The sequence below is a fragment of the Suncus etruscus genome, chromosome 16, assembly GCF_024139225.1.
Source record: "Suncus etruscus isolate mSunEtr1 chromosome 16, mSunEtr1.pri.cur, whole genome shotgun sequence".
Classification (NCBI taxonomy): Eukaryota; Metazoa; Chordata; class Mammalia; order Eulipotyphla; family Soricidae; genus Suncus; species Suncus etruscus.
Window position 1 is genome coordinate 79,393,199 of NC_064863.1, and position 15,466 is coordinate 79,408,664.

Genomic DNA, 15,466 nt, shown 5'->3' on the forward strand with positions numbered 1-15,466 from the left:
ATCAGTAGAGGAGGAGGCTATTGATGTAGAATGAACGTTGTGGACTAATGAATGGTTTACTGAAAGAGTTTTTCTGACAGAAGTGTGGGATTACAGAGGATTAAACACTTAAACACTTCTTTATGTGTTATAATTGGTAAGAAGGTGTAGTGCGGGAGTTGTAGTAACAGGCACAATGTCTAGCATACATTGGTTGAACCTGGTTCGATCCCTGGCATCCCAACTGGATAGTAAAAATACATGTTACTCTACCAGGTTTGGTGCTCTATCATTGTAGAAATAGGAACAGGTTTTTAAGAAAGATTTATATTCTTTTAATGTTTTCTAACCCCTTGCTGTTATAGAATGAAAATTTATGCTGGTTCTAAACTGAAATTTCAGAAAATTTAAATCTTTCTGAATTTCAGCTCCAAGAGTTCAGCTTTTGTAGAAGACTTCAATACAGCATTCACAATTAACACTGGGAGAGATGCCTATTAACCATTAACTTTCAAAAGAATGGTTTCAAATCAGCCATGCAAGAAACTTTGGGATAAGATAATGATCAACCAACCAGTCCAAAAAGATCCCTTTCTTTGGAAAAAATGTTAGAAAATCAATGAAGATTCCTTTCAAGGGCTGTGCTTGGACAGGGCCAGATTTGGTAGTGCAGAGGCCTTGAACTGTGTGATTATTTTATTCTTCTCATCTAATATGGCTATATGTAGGTGACGACCAGATTATCGTTCACTTATGAGAACAAATTAGCAATCATTTGAACTAATTCCTTTTATCTAAATGTAAGTTTTCTGAGAGTATCTGACATACATTGAGAGATCATTCTGAGCCTTGGTAAGGAGCTCAGTGCTCTGTCTTCTGCAGTCAGTAAAGTGAAGCTTTACAAATACTGATTTTTAAATAGGCTTGTGATTTTCATCTCTTCATTTTCTTTCTTGAAGTATTTAAAGAGAATTGCAAGAAAGTTTCATAAAATATCATTTCCAAACCCATAACTGTTTGAATATTTTTTAAAATGTTAAAGAGATGAAATGACCTATATACTAGATTGAATTTCTACATAAGTTTCTTTTAAATTTTCTGAAAGTCCTACTTAATCATTTAATGACTCCTTCTTTTCTTCAAGTTATTAACCTTTATCTAAGAAGTCACAATATGCACAATGTTTTGTATCATAAGATACAAATTGTATGGGGGCCGGAGAAATAGCATAGATATAGGGCAGTTCGCCTTGCAGAAGGACGGTGGTTCGAATCCTGGCATCCCATATGGTCCCTCGAGACTAGCAGGAGCGATTTCTGAGCGTAGAGCCAAGAGTGAACCCTGAACACTGCTGGGTGTGACCCACCCAAAACAAAACAAAACAAAAACAAAACAAAAACAAAAAAAAACCCAACAAGATACAAATTGTTATCACAATTTTTTGTATCATAAGATACACTTTTTCACTATATTAATTGAGACTATATAGGCAAGCTTTAGGTTTCAAGAAACCTAGTGACTAGTGTTTATTGTTTTGTTTTTTTTTTTCTTGCTTTTTGGGCCACAGCTAGTGACGCTCAGGGTTTACTCCTGGCTATGTGCTTGGAAATCACTCCTGGCTTGGGGGACCATATGGGACGATGGGAATCAAATCAAGGTCTGTCCCTAGATTAGCTTGTGCAAAACAAATGCCCTACAGCTTGTGCCACCTCTCCGGACTCTACTGTTTTATTTTCTGTCAAAAATTTGACACTGCGTTCTGTCTAACTTAGAGTATTTATTCCCTGACCTGTAATATCTAAAATTTTCCTTCGCATTTTTCTGTACCCATCTATATTGAGGTGTTTTTATGTTTGTATTTGAGTCATACCCAGAGCTCAGGCTTACTCCTGATCCTGAGCTCAGAGTTCACCCTTTGTGGAGTGTGGGGGACCATATGAGATGCTAGGAATTGAGCCTGGGTTGGTCATGTGCAAGGCAAGTGTCCTGTCTGCTGTACTATTGCTCTGGCCTCCCTTGGTTGTTTGGTTTTCACACTTGCTTGAATGAATTATTTTTTGTTTTTAAAGACTATGACCGTTTGTTAGTATTTTACTTAGTATAGTAGTATACATTTTATAGTATACAAGACAAAATACACATTCAAATATTATTATAATTTCACCTTACACATTGTAATTATTTTGATATTCAATTTTTAGGAAATAAAGAACAACAATAGTATATCATTTTCTTCAGAATCATATAGGGATCATCAAGTTTTGGCACTTGTAAATTTGAGAACATAGTTTGCAATGATTTTTTACACGGCTCATGATAATAATTTGTTACATAAGTTGAAAATCTTGATTTTACCTGTACTTGCATATATTTATAATGTATCATGCCCTCATTATTGGTTAACAGTGAAGAAAAGCTCACTAAAATTAATTTTCCTGTATTAGTAGAAGAGTTAACTTCTACTTAATTCTACCCAATTAGTAGAAGAGGTTTTACTCAAAATCATTGTGCTTGACACTAGTGTGTCCTCGTTCACAACTGTGCTCATACACTCACATGCAAACCAAACAACACACACACAGACTCACAAAACACACACAAACTTCGTTTTTAATGGCTGCTCATCTAAACTGCTGTACTCAGCCCCTCAAAACTGAAGCTATTATGGTATTTGATGCATCTAATTTTTAATAGTCCAATGATTCTAATATCGTCTATGTCTAAAAGAGTTTCTGAAAGAGAACCTCACACCCTAGATTTAATTCCTTGTGATCATACTCCCTCTCTTATACTGAGGTCCTCTATAATCACAAAATATTGTGATTATATTATTATTCCTGGATTAAATATTACTGATTACAAAGGGGTTTTAAAATATTAATATCTTTATTTAAGCACCATAGTTAAAATCATGTTTGTTGTTGGGTTTCAGTCATAAAGAGAATGTGCAACATTCCCACCACCAGTGCCCCGCCATCCACCCCCCACCTTGTGCCTGTATTTGAGACAGGCATTCTACATCTCTCACTCATTATCATTGTCATGATAGTTGTTAGTGTCATTATATCTCTAACTAAACTTATTGCTCTTTGTGGTGAGCTTCCTATCATGGGCTAGTCCTTCCAGCCCTCATCTCTATTGCTTCTGGGTATTATTACAATAATGTTTTTTTTTTTTTTATTTTTCTTAAATCCCATAGATGAGTGAGACTATTCTGTGTCTATCTCTCTCCCTCTGACTTATTTCACTCAGTGTAATAGTTTCCATGTCCATCCACACCTAGGAAAATTTCATGACTTTATCTCTCCTGATAGCTGCATAGTATTCTATGGTGTATATGTGTATATGTACCACAGTTTCTTTAGCCATTCATCTGTTGAAGGGCATCTGGGTTTGTTTCCCAGATTCTTGGCTATTGTAAATAGCACTGCAATTAATGTAGATGTGCAGAAGGCATATTTTATTGTGTGTATGTGTGTGTTTGTGTGTTCCTAGGGTATATCTCTTGGATTAGTATAAGCTTGATCATATAGGAGCTTAAGTTTTCAGTTTTTTGAGGAATTCTCTATATTGTTTTCCAGAAAGGCTGGACTAGATGGCATTCCCCACCAGCGGTGAATGAGAGTTCCCTTTTCCTCATATTAGCCTAGGCAGTGCTTCTCTATAGTGGGGCAACGATCCCCAGGTGGGTGGTGAGGCTCTGTAAAAGGGGGCGTGTTTGACCTCGGCAAACACTGTCATAACGAGCTAAGCTCCGTGTTTATGTCTCTGTATGTCTCTGGAGCTGAGAGTTTGCTGCCGTCCTGCTTCAAACCGCACTTCGAAAAGCCTATGCATTTCAAAACATGCTCATTGTAGCCATTAATCCAGACATCACCTATATTTAAATAAATCAGCTCAAATTATTTTATATATTTTTGTTTTGCAGGTTAACAGTTTGTTTTAATAAAGATAACTATTTACAGTTGCTCGGGGGTGATGCGAAAAAATGTTTCTCTTCTTCCTAGGGGGACATGACAGAAATAATTGAAGCACCGGCCTAGAGGAATATTTGAGTATAGAAATATCTGAATGACTACTTGACATTTATAACACATTTACAAAGTAGTTCATTAACTAGAAAGTCATGTCTAGCTAGAAGTGAAGCTTACTTTGTTTGTAATCAAAAGATATTTTGGAGTCTTCAACACTTACAGCTACAAAGTTATGCTAGCTCCTTAGGAAACCTATTTACTTACTGTGTCTTGTAAGTATATTTATAAAACGTTAACTGATATGTTTTTTTTTTTTTTCCTAATTTTGGGGTCAGAGTCAGCAGTGCTCAGGATCAAAGCTTACTCCTGATTTTGCAATCAGAGATCACATCCTGGTTTTGTTGGGGGACCACTTGGGGTGGTGTGTATTGAACCCAGGTTGGGTGTGTGAAAGGTGGGCAACCTACCCACTGTACTATATCTCTTGTTCTTGATTTATAATGGTTTTTATAAACATTTAATGTAGTAGTCTCACTGTATTCAAGAGATTTGTGAACCAAGCCACAAAAAATGATGGGTACACTGGAAATGCTGTTGAAAGCTACTAACTCTGGAGGAGAGTGTGAGAGTTCCTGCCCTGTTGATAGCCATGTCCTGTTGCACCTATCACTCACAATTGCTAATTTGCTAATGGTCTTGCTTCACACACTCATCTATAGCTCTTTGCAGAGACACCAATCTGACCAAAATTCCAGTTTTGGGGCTCACATCATTAGATATTTTTTGGAGTGAGTGTGCACTCTCTCCCTCCCCCCACCCCCATCCCACCTTTTTGTGCTTCAGGAAAACCTGGCAGCTGAAAACATGCTCACTGAAAAACAAAGTATCTGGCCACAGTGTTTGGAATTCCTTGACTCCTAAATGGACTGCCCACCATATGGATGTGCTTTGAATAATTCAGGGAAGAAAGTATAGCCTGGAGTGCCCTGGAGTGGAGGTTATTTTAATATTTTGCCTTTGGGGCTTACTCAGGGCTTATTCCTAGCAGAAATCAGCTGCCAGGTATCAAATCTGGGTCAGCCCTAGTGTAACCCCACCACATATGGACGGTGAATTTCCAGGAGGCACTAAAGGTTTTTAATTTTTCTCTGTAAAAGGTATTTCAGGACAGAGTTCTCCACAACAGCTCCAGGAACCAAATCCCCTCCAAATGCTTCTCTGACACCAACCTTGTGCCAGTTCTAAATTGATAACCTGAAAACTAGGAAATGGGAACAACTTGATCTAAGAGCAAGTTGTCCTTTCCTCACCAGCCAACGATAAGACAAAATCAGAAGACATGTCCCCCTTTGATCTGTGCAAAAGATCGCTATCTACAGATGATAGATGACTGGTTGTTACAAGCAGGACTGGACAGTGCGTATCAAACAACAACAAAAGCCTCTAGCCTAGCTTTTGGTCTACGATCTGTTCACACCAAACAAGATACTCAACTTCCGGAGGTCTGACTGAGACAATAACCAACTGAATCGGTCCTCTGGAATATAACGAAAGTCTATCCCCAGGCACCATCCTAGGAGCAATATAATGACCAGACCACCAACTACAGAAGATAGATTAAAACAACACTGAAGAAGCAGAACTGCTAGAACCACAAAGACTTTATCAAAAGCTTCATTCCTTATGCAGAGAAAAGTTTGGAGTTTTCCCTTTAAGAAGTTCTCTTTGTTTAAAAGTTTTCCCCTTTTGAGTGCAACCTTATGCTTAAAATCCTTCATAAACTCTCAGTGACTTTGACTCTGGCTGTTACAAGCCAGAGTCACCTGCATAATAAAGGATGTAACCACCTCCCTTAGGTTTTATTGACATATAACTTCCCTTAGGTTTTTTTATGGTTGTCTCTCTGTTGTGATAAATGTTCTCCTAACTGAGTTAGGATGCCTGAGCTAAAATGTATTTCTAAGATAAAGACCACAGCTGTAAAATAAGGAATGATGATGCTGTACCTTTGCTGTATAAAAACTTGTGGAAATTGTGTTTCAGTGTCTTTGCTCTAAGGTTCATCCCTGGGCACTGGCCCTGAATACAGTCGGGCATCAGTAATAAATCATTTTTACAAATTTGCATGGCTCTATATCTCCTTGAAACGCTCGACGCCGCTCCAGAGAGGGGGACTGATCCCCGACTTCAACACTTGAGCTGTACAGACACCAAGGTCTCTAGATACAGAGGTCTGATTTTACCATACATGATGAAGCAGAAGTCTTCCATACACCAGAAAAGCACCAAGGGGAGAGTAAATGATCATGCAAGAAGTCTATAGTTAATCCCATGACACTATACTTCAGGGGTGGAGAAACCCTATATCTCCTAGGCCAAGGGAATTCCCTCTATAATATCCCCAATAGAGTTCCTGCTGCCCCTATGCAGGGGAAAAAAGAAAAGAAAAGAAAAAAAAAGAGCACAAAAAATCATTTTATCCCCATATACATATATATATATATATGTATATATATATACATATATATATTGATTGATTGATTTTTTGACTTCTTTATTTTGGTGTAGATATTGAAGTTGATGACTCTAATTTTATCTTATTTTTTTTACTTTATTTTATTTTATTTTATTTCATCTTTCTTTTTGCACTCCGGCATGGTTTCAGGACCAAGACTGTTGTGTGGTGCTTGTCTTTATTGCTGCAGTGCTCACTGGATATTTAATCTGATATTTCTTTCTGTATTGTTGTGGTGTTTCAATTCCCTTTTTCATGTCCTCTCCTCTCTCAAACTGAGATGGAAAGCCTCTAAGGACTCCACCCATTTTCAGCTTATTTGATTTTTTTTTTACCCTATTTTATTGCTTTTCTTTCCTTCAAACAAAACCACATAACTCGAACTATCTAGCTCCACCTCTCAAATAGAGTTGGGGAACCTGGGAGGGTACCAGGACCAAACAAACAGATATATGATCACTAATAGTAAGCTAGACAAAGAGGGGACCACCTACTCTAGCAGCCCTGGGGGGGGGTGATGGTGGGGGAAATGGGTTGCAAGAAGGGAACAGGGATGGGGGGAGGACAAATTTGGTGGTGGGTATTCCCCTGATTCAATGTTAATATGTACCTAAAATACTACTGTGAAAGATATGTAAGCCAATATAATAAAAATAAAAAAAATTAATTAACAACAACAACAACAAAAAAAGGTGTTTCAAAGTTTCTAACAGTGTTTAATATAGTGATTGCATAGCCTTCAGTTTTCAAGGGTTTGTGAAATGAAGTACATATCTAAGAAGAGTTTTATCACTACTTTAACAATTGAGGAATGCTTTAATTATATCTTTGTAATTGTGTAGTCAGTCTGTGACATGTTTGACCCTCATTAACTATTCAGCAGTTAAAAGCCCCAGGAATATTTACAATCTGTGGGAGTGTAGGCACTGATTTTTGTCCTATTGTGTTTTGGAAGCCACACCTACCTATGCTTTGGGGCTAAAGTCTTTTGTTTGTTTGCTTTGGGGCCACACCCTGCTCTGGGATCACTCCTGGCTAGGTAGGCTCTGGAAGGCTTCAGGGACATGAACTTTATGGGTGATCTAACTGATCTAGCACCTTACCTGCTATACTATTGCTCCTGCTCTGTGGCTATTGACTCTGCTGAATGAATTCTTGCTCTCTGCACAGCTCTATGAGCTGGAATCAAATGTTGTTTTTGTGCTGACCCTGTTTACCAACAAGGATCAACTTCCTTCTCCCACTGCATTTGGGACCAAGGGTGATTTCCCCAACTCATGGCCAAAGAAGAATGGGTCCCAGTCCAATGACCAGAGACTATTTAATTCCTTATAACAATACTTATATAGGATCAAATATCTGAATAGTAACAGGATATAGCCTAGGGGGTTGATGTAGTGCTGAGGGAAAAGCTCAGCAGGAACTATGAGGTTTAGGAGTGCCCAGGATCAAGGCAGTATTGATAGTGTAGTGTTAAATAATTAACGATGGAGCTTGATTGAGGTGGATGGATGGAGGGATTTTTCTCTGCCATCCCAGGCCATGTGGCTCCGCAATCCCCATTCAGCTGGCGGGTCCCAGGTTTAGGTAAACGGCGGAATCAGACTCATCCAGAGTCAGGCATCAGGAAGCATCAGCTTTATTCATGCCCTATCCACCACATGTGTGGCCTATATCATAACCTTTTAAGCATTTGCTATTCTTAGCTAGTCCTGCATCTTAACTCCTTTCAGCCATCTTCCGTTTGACCTCCATGCTGGCCAAAGACCAAAAGAGAAGAGACCTAATCCCCTGGGTCAAAGGCCTTATCTACCTTTTCCAAGACCCCTCCCAGGAATGGGCGGGGTCTTGAAGGTAAGGTCAAGTCACCTAGGAAGAAAGGAGGGATGAGGCTTCAGATAGGTAACACAGTTATCTGAGAGGGAGGAGGAATGAATGGCCAATTAGGAATCCTAATCATCGGGTGGGGGGATATCATTCTCAGTGCTCTGGGTCCCCATCTCAGGTGCCCTGGTGTCTCCAAAACTTTCAGCCTCAAGGAGAATCCCTGCAACAATCTCCCTGCTGGGCTCTCTGGAACAAATAGCTCTACAGGGGTTGTGTCTGCGCCAAAGGTTCAGGAACATTCACAGAGGGCATCCAACATTTTTGATTGAACCTAAATCTCCAGATTGCAAAGTTTGTGCTTAGCACTTTGAGGTGTTTCTGATCCATCAACGGATTTTAGATTAATTTTCCTGTTAATTCTCTCTCTCTCTGTTAATTCTCTCTCTCTCTGTTAATTCTCTCTCTCTCTCTCTCTCTCTCTCTCTCTCTCTCTCTCTCTCTCTCTCTCTCTCTCTCTCTCCACCCATAAGAAAGTTCTAATTTAATTAGAAAAGTATGGGGCGGGAGAGATAGCTTGGAGGTAGGGTGTTTGCCTTGCATGCAGAAGGAAGGTGGTTTGAATCCCGGCATCCCATATGGTCCCCCGAGCCTGCCAGGAGCGATTTCTGAGTGTAGAGCCAGGAGTAACCCCTGAGCACTGCCGAGTGTGACCCAAAAACCAAAAAACAGAAAAAAGAAAAAAGAAAAAGAAAAAAGAAAAAAGAAAAAGAAAGAAAGAAAAGTAATGTAATGTATAGTGTGATTTCAGTTTTTCTTCATTTTTGCCTTTATACTAAATTTCTCTGTAATTAGCTCCAAAGTGCTACTTAGCTGGGTGGAGAAGTTTCACTTAGAACTCTGGTCTGAATGGTAACTTCCACCCAACTTGCAGAATGACTCTGGGGCTCAAGTCTGAATTTTAGGGAGAATAAAAGTTGCTTTCTGGTGCCAGAGAGATAACACAGCTGTAAGGCGTTTGCCTTGTACACAGCTGACCCAGGACAAATTGTGGTTCGAATCTTGGCATTTCATATGGTCACCAGAGCCGGCCAGAAGTGATTTCTGAGTGCAGAGCCAGGAGTAATCCTTGTGCGCCGGATGTGACGCAAAAACTAAAACCAAAAACCAAAAAAAAAAAAAAAAAAGTGCTTGCTTACCTTCTTAGTTGCAGAAATGTAGAACAAGGGAATCACCACTCTGAATTGGCATTGAAAGGCCACCCAGATGCCTGCTGCCCTGCTCTTTTCTAGGTACAAACTTGATCTGCACTTCTCCCATTTGCCTCTTGACTCGATTTAAATGACAAGTGACAAAAACCCAATTCATGAAAATGAAGCCTGGACACAGTCAGATTTTATTTTTCTTCTTGCCTTTGAAATGTCTTATTCTGTTTTTTTTTCATTGATAACTTATTTACTTTCAATTGCCCCCACCTTTTAGGTTATTTATATTTATCTATTGTTGTTAAAGGTCATCTTACTCAGTTCCCTCTGAATAAAATCAATCAGCCATCCTCCTCCCTCCCTCCCTCCTTCCTTCCTTCCTCCCTCCCTCCCTCCAGCTCCCTCCTCCCTCCTTCCTTCCTTCCTTCCTTCTTCCTTCCTTCCTCTTCCTTCCTTCCTTCCTTCCTTCCTTCCTTCCTTCCTTCCCTCCCTCCTCCCTCCCTCCCTCCCTCCCTCCTTCCCTCCCTCCCTCCCTCCCTCCCTCCTCCCTCCCTCCCTCCTCCCTCCCTCCCCTCCCTCCCTCCCTCCTTCCTTCCTTCCTTCCTTCCTTCCTTCCTTCCTTCCTTCCTTCCTTCCTTCCCTTCCTTCCTTCCTTCCTTCCTTCCTTCCTTTTTTTTTTGCTCTTTGGGCCACACCCAGTTGATGCTCAGGGGTTTCTCCTGGCTATGTGCTCAGAAATCTCTCCTGGCTTGGGGGATCGAACCTCGAAACGGGGTTTGTCCTAGTTCAGCTCTTGCAAGGCAATTGCCTTACCAGTTAGACACCACTCCAGCCCCTTCCCTCCCTCCCTCCCTCCCTCCCCTCCCTCCCTCCCCCTCCCTCCTCCCTCCCTCCCTCCCTCCACCTTTTTCTCTCTTTCTGTTTCTGTTCTTTTCTTTTCTTTTCTTTTCTTTCCTTCTCCACTCCTCCTATCTCTCCTTCACTCTTTCCCTTTCCTTTCTCCTCCCTTCTCCTCCCCTGTCCTCCCTGTTTGTCCCTTCCCCTTTTCTCAACTACCCTCTCCTTTCCTTCTCTTTCCTCCTCTCCTCTCCACCTTTCCCTCTCTCCTCTTCCTCTCTTCTTTCTTCCTGCCTTTCCTTTTCTTCCTCTGTCTCCTCCCATTCCCTCCTCTCTTCTACTTCATCTTACTCCTCTCTTTTCTTAAGGTGTTTATGTATTACTTTACTCTGTTCTAATTATTGTTTTATATTGCTTTTAAATAGGTGCAGCGTTTCTCTATAATATCTTGCTGTTTTTCTGCCTTCTGTGTAATTCCTATAAAAAAATAGACTCCCTGACCTGCTAAGAAGGGTATCAATTCTTTGTTCTGGGCACTGTTTGCACTCAACTTTTGATAATCTAAGAAAGAGAAGTGTAGGTGAAAGGTCTTTTGTTAAAAAGGAAGAAATGGCACGCCGTTTCCCCTTCCTCCTTTAACCTGTCACCTACAAGCAAGTGGCATGTACTTCAGTCTCCTCTGTTTACATTATCTTAAAGGAAACTTGTTGCTTCAGAAAGCTTGTCTTTGGAGAAAGTCTGCACACAGTGAATGAAAAAATGTTCTTAAGAGTATACCTATAATCTAGGGTTTTAATAGTTGTCTTAATCAGCTTTGCTGATTGCTTATTTCTTGTGGAATTTAAGGTATGTTCCTATCAATTCTAATGAAGGTAAGTCAGATTTATGGCAAAACTCAGTTACTATTTGGCTTTGTTAGGCAGTTTTTTGGAAAGTATAGGATACTAAAAATATTAGTGAAAATGTTTCAGCTGTATTTCTTCTGTGCTGCAGCCATGACATCTATATGCTGGTATGGTGTAGTGTTACTATGATGAAAAAATCATGTTCAAGGATATTTAATACTGAAGGATGTAATGTTAATAGAATGCTTTTTGTGGCTGCCTTATACAGGTTAAATTTAGCAGAGAGGTAGTATTCAGATCTCATTGAAATTGTGGGGATCTTTAGGATGTGTGCTGAGAAGACTTCCTCTGGAAGTTGACATTCTCTGATATACTTGGAACTCATCACTAGTGTGAATGATCCGCATGATCTGATTCTTCATGAGATTCTTTCATGACATTCAGGGTCTGGGTCAGTTTTCTGCTTAGGTGGGTCTGGGTGGTAACAAATGGTTCAAGATGATGTCCATGCAAGTGTTGTAAATGTCTGGCAGCATATGTAGTGGATAGGGCAGGTGGCCCTGGGTAGGTAAGAGACTCCTAGAGTTTGATAATTACTATAGTACAGAATTTTAGTTGGCTTGGGTTGTGACCAAATGCTTATAAATGAAATTAGAGAGAATTTAGTTAGTCACTTAGTTTGAGTTTGACATAGGTAAGGAGGTACATCCAGGATTCTTAAGTGCCAAATGCCTGTGTACCAAGTTTAGAGGGTCTGGGGGTTTGTGAGTGCTTAGGTAAATCTAAAGGACCTAGGGAGAAATCCACAGTTTAGGATAGTGAGTGCCTGCAGGCACCTGAGTAGTGAGAGCTGTGTTGTTTCAAGTCAACAAGTAATCAGTGGCTGCCAGTCTGATGTGTGCTGCTGAACATATCTGATAATGACTGGGGAGCTTATGCTATTAGGGAGTTGTTTCCTGGCTTTAAAGGATTCACTCATTGATAATTGATAGTTGATAAGGACAGCATAGACATGGCCAATTCTTTTATGTTAGGTCTTTAAAAATCACAGTGATCATAAGAGAAGGAAGGTTAGTTCTGGAGAAATCAGTTGATTTTTTTTTTTATGAACTTTTTAGACCAGATATACTTTGAATGCTATTCATCCTTATCATTCCAATTAGAATCTATATAGGTGCCTTTGAATCTACATGGTTTCAGTTACTTACCTGATCTCTAGCTTCAGATATATAGTGCTCACTTCAGCAGAACATACACTAAAATTGGAACGATACAGAGAAGATTAGCATGGCCCCTGCGCAAGGATGACAGGCAAATTCGTGAAGCGTTTCATATTTAAAAAAAAAATAGTGAGTTTACGTTTATTTCCACTAGAAATTGTGCTTTGCTAGTCAGTGGACACACAAGTGTGGATTGTTTTTTAGGTTCTATTAATGACTTAGAAAAAATGTAATACAATTTAATTGTAGATATTGAAAACCATTGTTTTCTGAGCAAGAATTGTGATAGAACTTGTTTTAGTGTCATTTTTAGATGTATAACAATACATCATAAATACTCTTACTCAAGTGAATAGTTACTTGAGGAAACACTAAAATGTGACTGTACAAATTGCCTCAACAAATTAGCAATGAGAAACAGATTAGGAGGAATTATAATAATAATGGTTTGTTAAATGAAATAGTTCTAAATATTTTTCCTTGTCATTTTTTCTCTTGTGGTTTGGATAGCATGGAAACCAGATAATTAAAACTATTCGATTATAGCTCTTAAGTAAAAAAAAATAAAATTGGAATAAAACTGCTTTCGTTCTTAATATATTTTCCTTTGCCCTTTTTTATTGTATGCCATTTTGACATCACATACAAATATATCTTATATATTTGTATTTACTCTTGATTTAGTAAGAAAATATAAATGATTAGCAAGGTGTGGTTGAAAATATACATAACTCAAAATTTAATATGCTATGCCTTTTCTCTATTGTTCTTAGAAAGATATTCATTAAAAGGCTTTCGACAACACAACAAAACATTAATAGGCTTCATAGATTTCAGCATATATTAACATTATATCTAGATGAGAAGAAAAATCTGACATCCAATACAGCCAGCACCTTTTTTCAACCTTGTATCTTATCTGTTAACCAATCTAGAATATTTGTGGCAAAAAGAACATTGATGAATCACTTTAATTTACAAGACAACTATTTGATAAGACTATAAAAACTAACTAGTTTTGAATCTGATCATTAATGACATGTATAATTTCAAAAACTGAAACAGACTAAAATAAATTTACATGTATTTTTAGATGAAAATATAAATAAATACATGTTTTAGCAGTCACTGGGGTTCTTTCTTCTATTTCTTTTTAATGAAAAAAATGAGTACCTATATAAGTATATCTCAATTTAGTCACTTGTTAAAAGTGATTGCTATATAATTTACTTTTTCAATTATTAAGGATACTTTTAAAATTGATTGTGTATAATCATCAATTTATTTTTCGAGTGCATGTGTTACATTTTTTATTTGATATGTTAAAATTAAGAATCAGGGCCCAGAGAGATAGCACAGCGGCGTTTGCCTTGCAAAACCCATATGGTCTCCCGTACCTGACAGGAGCTATTTCTGAGCAGACAGCCAGGAGTAACCCCTGAGCACCGCCGGGTGTGCCCCAAAAACCAAAAAAAAAAAAAAAATTAAGAATCAATGTTTTAAAAATATGCATTAGGTGATAAAACAAGTACACAAAATCTCAAAGAATGCAATTTTAGTGAAAATATATATGTATGTAGACATATAGTTAATTTGGCATAAGGATAGGTTATGTGGAAAGAAATTAATTGTAAGATGTAGAAGTCATGTTTCCTTGATGTTAGATCACACTTTGTTTTACCCAAAACAAAGATCATAGTTAGATCTTTTGTATCTGTTTGCTTATAACTTGTTTTTTTTTTTTTGTTTTGTTTTTTGGTTTTTCTTTTCTTTATAACTTGTTTTTTTACCCCAAAACAGAGATTGTCTGACAGGTAAACCTGAGCTGGACTGGCTCAGGATAAAGCTATAGTTATCTTGTCTTTACTCAGTTCTTTATTCCCAAGTTGTGGTGGTCTCTGTACTCAATAATACAAGAGTTGAGGCAGGTAGCCAACTATTGATACAAGGTAGAAGATTTCCAGACTGCACAAAAACTTCATCCTGAGCCTGGTTTGGATTATATAGTGTAGTGACTCTGCTTCAGACCCGCTTATCTGGGTTGGAAATATGGCCTGTGGGTGATTTTACACTTTATGCTTTGAATGCATAAAGTTATATCTTTATTAAAATGTATTCAAGACTAACATTATATATAGGTACACTAGCTATTTTGTCCATAGCTACATGGTATTATGAAATAAAGAATAAAAATAATTATTCCAAGATATATCTACTTCCTTTTAGTGCGACAGTGTGTTAGACAGAACTGCGTAATTAACTCTTTGCATCTGGTAGCCCCCAAATGCGTCTGTTTTCACATTTTGATCTCTTGATTCTGATGATCAAGTCTTAAAACTTAGGACATTTGTTTCTTAAATAGTAGCAATAAGTGCCCTATATATTCTAACCTTTTCTGTATCTAAACATTGACAGAGAATGTGGGAATGATTTATAACCCTTGGCTATTTCAGTTTAGTTGTTAGAAAACAAAACGAGCACTTTCTTTCACTTTAGTTGATGGTAAAGCCAAATGAGTTTATTTGCGCTTGTTAGATATCCAGTTGGGCTGATCCTGGCTGCTTTTACTATGGATAATTTCTTAATTGAACAAAACATGGTTTTAATAAATTAAAGCCAGGTCAAAACAAAAAAAAATCTTCTATTACATTCTTTGCTTTTCTGTGTGCTAGTCTAAGAGTGATTCATATATTTTTAGAGTAGTAAAGCAAGCATGTCCAAATATCAGACAGTGAAATTCCCAGTGTAAGAAGGGCCAGTAGGTTTATGGAAATGATATCTGAGGTGAGAAACACACACACACACACACACACACACACACACACACACACGTATATATGAAGTAATCTTAGCAGAGGAAGTTGAAAGTGACTTCTTAAAGCTACCCAAATCAGAGATGCCCAGTACTTTGCATGTACTTTTTTAGCATATGCGTCACACTTCCTACCATGACCTTTGGCACTATGTCTGTCTTTTGTTTATATTATGGAAACAAAGGAAGCACACCTGAGTTTTCCTTTTTGCTGTTTATTCTCAACATGCTTCAGGTAATTGAAAATATTTACAA

At 38.3% G+C, this 15,466-nt stretch overlaps 1 non-coding gene across 1 annotated transcript; it reads left to right on the plus strand.

Moving 5' to 3' along the window:
- The first annotated feature begins 12,411 nt into the window (after positions 1 to 12,411).
- LOC126033014 (U6 spliceosomal RNA) lies at positions 12,412 to 12,518 on the plus strand. The gene has a single exon (XR_007504172.1). It is a non-coding gene; the product is annotated as a U6 spliceosomal RNA (small nuclear RNA).
- The last annotated feature ends 2,948 nt before the right edge of the window (positions 12,519 to 15,466 follow it).